The sequence below is a fragment of the Rhagoletis pomonella genome, unplaced genomic scaffold (genome assembly GCF_013731165.1).
Source record: "Rhagoletis pomonella isolate Grant_MI unplaced genomic scaffold, Rhpom_1.0 Rhpom_scaffold_00002, whole genome shotgun sequence".
In the NCBI taxonomy this organism is placed as follows: domain Eukaryota; kingdom Metazoa; phylum Arthropoda; class Insecta; order Diptera; family Tephritidae; genus Rhagoletis; species Rhagoletis pomonella.
In genome coordinates, this window is record NW_023458556.1 from 61,020,435 (window position 1) to 61,027,215 (window position 6,781).

Sequence of the window (6,781 nt, forward strand, 5' to 3'; positions counted from 1 at the left end):
AACAAATGAAAAGTAGGGATGCTCAAAAATATGCAAAACGAATTGGTAAGAGTTGCTAAGACAAAAAAAATTGGCCTTTTATTTCGAGAATTTCGAGTATAATATTTAACGCTTTCAAAAATCCACTGCAGTTTAATAAATTAAGCTAAGGAAGGTTTTTTCAATTAGTCATAGAATTTTTAATAGAAAGCCGAAACCGAGAACAAAAGGTATGATCGAAACTAAATGTCATTCACGTAGTTTTGTTTCTAAGAACGTTTAAAAGACCAAACAGAAATAAGAACTAAATCTCCGGGAATGTTTTCACAAGAACAAAAGGGAGAACAAAACTGTCGCGAACCTTTTTTAACGGCAGCTATATAAGAACAGAAGCATGTGCAACGTTCCCAAAAAGAGCAATAATTTCGGGAACGTTTTTAAGCGAACAAATCGGAGACCAAAAGCCTTCGGAACGCTCTGGCGAAGAACAAAACGGGAACAAATCTTCTATGGACTATTCGTGAAGAATGGAAGCGATAATAAAAGTTTTCCCATAGCGTTCAATTTGTTTGAAATATTTGGATATTAAAATTAATCGAAAATGAACTGAAAGATAATTATGCAAATTAAGTCAACGAAAGACTTAAGACACGAACTTTTCTTGTACAGAAAATGAGAAATTATTCTAGAAATGGAAATGATCCGGCTTTCCTCTGGCTTAGAATTAACAGTCATTGTTTTCACTAAAACGATTTTGGAACCCAACATGCAGACGCCCCACTCATTCTTAACATTAAGTCCTCAAAACTTTTGTTCTGTAGCAGAACGTTCCCCATTCTTTTGTTCTTATTTGATTAATGTTCCCACTCGATAACTTCCATAGTTTACGTTTTGCACCATCGATAGTATCGCTTCGTTTTGAATGGGTAGTTAACGATTTCTATCTATCTATGTTCTGATTGAACATTTTTCCAAATGTTTCGTTCTCATTCTGTTCTTATTAAAGACGTTACCAGGAGTTTTGTTCACATTTTGTTCTTTGCGGAAACATTCCCAAACTTTCTGTTCTCATTTTGTTCCCATTTTTGTGGTAACGTTCTTTACATTACATTTTGTTCTCATGTAGAACTAAATCAAAACGGGAACGTGTTCTCGATCCTTGATAGAAAGTGATCAGAGTTTAATGAATTTTACTTTCTATGTGAATAAAACGACATTAAATAAAAATATTATATAATCGTTATGATAGTGATACTGGTAAGTTACCAAAATAAGTTACTTCTGGGTATATTTGCGTAGTTGGTACCAACAATATATCGGACCTATCATAAAAACTTCATCCATTTAAAATTAGTCTAAAGTTGAAAGTGAAAAAAAAACTTTGTTTATTTCTTCTATTATAGGGACGTCTCATTGTAGAGATTCAAAGCTTAGTTCTACAAAGATGCGCCCGGATCAAGGCGAGTAATATGTCAGAATAAACATTTTGGTTGGAGATCCAATAAAAATTCCAAGGTCCTATGTCAATTTTCAAGTGTACCTCAATTGGAGAACCAACCCATTCTCCAACAAAATTGCACATTTTTTGTATGGAAAATAATCTGAGTTCACCACTTGAGAAAAGTTTGGATATCAATTTGAATTCAAACTTTATTCAAATTTTAGTCCAACCTTGGGAAAAATGTTGGATCTCCACTTGAGAATCAAGAATTTCACAAAGTTTGAATAATGCTTGCTTTGTGCATATTGGGATAAAATAAGGTAGCGGAACTAAAAAAAATAAAAAAAAATTTAGGTATGTATTTTATTTTTGTTTTTGGTATGCAAATATCAAGTATCAGCTCTCAAAAAAGAAATAACACTCACTTCAACGAAAAATAAAACTTTTACATTTGTGTACCAAGGTAAATTGAATCAGCTGTTCTAGTAATACCTTTACATATGAATTCGGCTTGATCCAGATTAGCGATCTCCTTTGATAGAACAGAACCAAATAACTGCTAGTAAGTCTTTTTATTTTGGAATCCTTGAAACCATTTAGAAACTTCTATCCGTTTTTTACTATCTTGTTTCTAGCAGCCATAAAGTAGAATTAAAATAAAACAAAGTAACAAAAATATTTGAAGAAAAAACAAAAATTAGTTACACAAACCTTTAATTTTCTCCACTTTACAAAGCTACTTTGTTCTATTTGATCACAGAAGAGATGGGCGCGGGACTAAATATTCTATCCCGATACAGCCCATCCTGACATTAAACTTTTAAGTGCCGAACCAGCTCATCTCGACGTTTATCAGATTTGTACCGCGAGTGCCGATATCTACCCTATATAAAATGCACTTGGTTTTCAATTTAATTTTGGATAGTATAATTGAATAATCTGGATTATTTTGGTTGTTCTGTTTCGCTTGCCGTCCGTTTTTGCTTCAATATAAAATTGAAAAGTGCTAATTTCATATATCGTTTTTATTGAAGATTTTCTGATTTAATTTTATATATGCAGACTTTATCGCGATTGTCTCTAAGGAAGTTTTTTCCCATCCCTCCGGTAAAATTTTGAAGACCTTCCCGATACCGCCTATTCCGGCCATTTTAAAATTAGGACCATGGGTTCCGCATGCGCCGATATCCCGGGCCCATCTCTAGTCCACATCTTGTCAATTGCAAAGTAGTTGTATTCCGTCACATTAACGTAGACCATGGCGACCACGTAAAAAATATTAGAGCTTGGGTGGGATGATTTGCTACATCCAGCATACTCGCCTGATACCGAATATCCAGGTTTTATTTAAATAGATACACAAATATCCGAACTGATAGTACGAACTTTAATGTAGACCTAAATTCAAAGCCATATCTTAAACAAAAACAAGATTTGTTATTTAAATTTAACGCAGTGACCGAAAAAAACCTTCAAATACGAAGGTTTTCATGTTTTTGATCAGTGCAAAATTGATATTTTTCCGATAAATAATAATCATTAGTTTGTAATTTTGATTTTTTCGATAAAAAAAAACTATTATTTTTAGATTCCAATTAAATTTTTTTTATTATTTTTAACCGTTATGATGGAGACTGTGTTCTTCGGATCGAATTAAATCTTGTATGATCTAAAAAATTAAATCTGAAATTAACGGGTAAAAATATACATAAATCAAATATAGTGATAAAAATTTCGAAAAATTAAGTCATAAAATAGTTGTTTAACTATGTATTTATTTAAGAAATGAGGTTGTATTTTTTCGGTTGAATTTGATCAGAAAAACTTAAATCCTAATTTAAAGTCTAAATTATAATTTTTATTATAAAGATCCATAACTAGAGCTCTCGATTTTGTTCGCACATTTTCAAACAGCCCGGGTATCTGAGCAGCGAGTACTCGCACACTTGTTCAATGCTCATTACTCGAAAATTTTAAAGCATGAGCTCGAGCAATTCGAGTTTTTTCGAGTAATTTGAGCAATGTTTTTTTTATTATATTGACAATTTTTGGTAGCAACTTTTAAAATTTTTCAAATCTATATATATAAAAATAGTGTGAAAAATGTATAGTAATTCATCAATTGAGAACGGTTGGGCCGATTTGGCTAATTTTTTTTCAGTTGTTCGTAATTGCCAGGAGAAGGTTTTTAAGAAAGAAAATTTTGGAAAAACCCTCCGGTGGACCGGGGACCGATCTATTCGAAAAAATCGTAGTTATGGTCCGATTTGCTTAAAATTTGGTACGTAGTTAGCTTTTTGCCTAGATTAGCACATATGATGCTTTTTTCCGGGAAGTGGGCCAGGGACCGATCTATTCGAAAAAATCTTATTTATGGTCCGATTTTCTTAAAATTTGGTACGTGGTTAACTTTTTGCCTAGGTTAGCACACAGGATGCTTTTTTTCCGGGAAGTGGATGAGGGACCGATCTATTCGAAAAAATCATATTTATCGTCGGATTTGCTTAAAACTTGGTGCGTAGGTGGGTTTTTGCGCAGATTAGCATATAGGATATTTTTTTCCGGGAAGTGGACCAGGGACCGATCTATTCGAAAAAATCGTAGTTATGGTCCGATTTGCTTAAAATTTGGTACGGAGGTAGCTTTTTGCCTATGTTAGCATATAGGATCCTTTTTTTCGGGAAGTGGACCAGGGACTGATCTATTCTAAAAAATCGTATTTATGGTCCGATTTGCTTAAAATTTGGTACCTAGGTAGCCTCTCCGGGAAAGTCGGAGAATTGGAGAAATTGAAAATTGATTTTTTTTGGATGGAATTTTGTGTGCAATTCCTTCGGAATGGCATTCGAATGGAAAAAATAGAAAACTCGGAAAAATCCGGAAGAACGCAAAAAATTTGAATTTTTTTTCGACGAAAGCTTGGAAAATTTCGGATAATTGTGAAATTCATTGGGAGCTTGATTCAATTGTGAACAATTTTCCCCTATGTTTCATAACTGATTCGAATGGGTGCTGCTTTTTTGGAAACGTGTTTAGAAGAAGGAGTGCACAAAGTTTTAATTTTTCCGATAGTTGGCGCAGGGGTCGAGCTATGCTCAAAAAAATGCAATTGGTTCGTTGGTAGTCTTTTGCCTAGATTAGCATATAGGATTAATTTTTTCCGTTAAGTGGGTCAGAGACCGAACTATTCGAAACAGTCTTTATAATGGTCCGATTTGCTTGCAATTTAGCACGTAGGTAGCTTATAGGCTGGGTTAACATATATGATATTTTTTCTGATAGGAGGACCAGAACCGATCGATTCCAAAAAATCTTCAATCGAATCGAGTCATTGTTTTACATTTTGAAAGGTGTTTGAAGGCGCCGCAAACATGCGGGTAATGGCTATTTAACAATACTTATTACACAGGCCAACAAAAATGGAAAAAATTTGATGCAGCAAATGTTAACGCTATTTTTGACAGATTTTTTTGTGCTGATTACGAATCCGTAAGCAAAAAGTCACCATCAGCACCATATTTTAAGAAAAAAGGAGTTCAAATTGTCAAATAATCGAGTTTTTTGCAATATTTGAGAAGCTCTAGCAAAGAAACAAAGGGTGGTCGAACCTTCCACTTAGGCTTTGATTAAAGCAAGTTCCCGCACCTTTGCTTGATGGTCACTTAGGGCTGGTTTCTCCAACTCAACTTAACTTAGTTTAGCAACTTTTGGACTTAAGTCAAAAGTTATCCTACGTTTTATACAGCTTATTCTTGACTGAGTCGAGAAAATTGGCTTAACTAAGTTGAGTTGGAGTAACCAGCCCTTATAGTCATTTGTTGAACATGAATAACTAATTTCGGGAAGTTTGAGTTCCTACCGCAATTAAGCAAAAGGTGATCGAACCTTCCACCTAGGCTTAAATTAAAGCTAGAGCTACAGACTACCATCCCTGAAAGTACTATTCCTGCACCTTGCCCTAATGGTCACCTATACACATTTACTTTTTATCGTCAAAAATGATGTAAAAATCAGTGTTAGCTGTTAAATAAATGACTATAGGTGACCTTAGGGTCAAGGTGCAGGAATGGTATTTTCAGGGATTGAAATCCGAAGGCCATGCCTTGATCTAAGCCTAAGTGGAAGGTTCTATGATCTTTTGTTTCATTGCTAGAGCTTCTCAAATATTGCAAAAAAACGCGATTTTTTTACACTTTCACCACGTTTTTCTCAAAATCTGAAGCTGATGGAAATGAAAAAAAGCCTATTAAAACCAGCTTCAAAATTTGCCGCATCAAAATCGGTGTTGCCCTGTGTTACCTAAACTAATTATATAAAGAGAAGCTCCTTCTTTTTATAAGAGGTGATCTCGCGAACGGCCGTACCGATTTTTTGAAATTTTGGACACCTACTGCAGACTTTGGATATATTAAAGGAGCGTGGCATCACCCATGCATATCGACTTTTTCATACCGTATATCTCTGAAAGTATTTGTGGTAATGTCCTGGAAATTTGTATAGAGATTTTGGGGCTACTGGAAAAGGGAAGTGGTGCTTTCCAAACATATTGAAACTTTTACCTATCTGTAAATATATACACCCAGAATACAGTGTTTTTTTTTCTTTTTCGTAATAAATTTTTTTGTACCAAACTTTGAGTATGCAGTTTTGTAGTTCACTCAATTTCAGTATCATAAAGTGCAAGTTTTTAATGGCTATAAGATACCGTTGATTTTTAAGAATTTTTTCGCTGATGATGTTGCACATTTTCTCCGTATAACGAATACGTGAGAATTTTTTTGTATGGGAAAAAATACCGAAGAGTGTCAGTATGTAAAAGACTTATTCTGGTGGCTTAACTCCTCCTAAACGACCGAAACGATTTTAATGATAATTTTTAGTGGCGCTGGAACCGAGTTATTGCTAAAAATCGTCGATTCCCGGTATAACGCTTTCGTCAGGTTATTTAAGACGGCAATGGGGATATGCCTTCTGTCGACCACAAAACCAAACATGAACTTGAGTTGCTGGCGAAAACGTTGGACCAAATATTTCAATAAAAAAATTAATTTTGGGCGGGACGAAGTTCGCCGGGTCTGCTAGTTATTGATATATAATGCAAAGATTGTTACATTGGTATTTAATAATATAATTTCTTTAACATGAATTAGAAAGCAGCTGCTGACAAATACAATTTACAAATTTTCTTTTGTTTATGAAATTGTTCAAAAACTCGAAAATTTTGAACAAACATTTGAGCAGTTGAGCAATGAACGAGTTTCAAGCGAGTATCGAGCTACTCGCATTGCTCGATACCCGGGTATCTAGAGCTCTAATCATAACCGCTGCTGTCCGTCATCTAAATACATATTTTTATGCTTC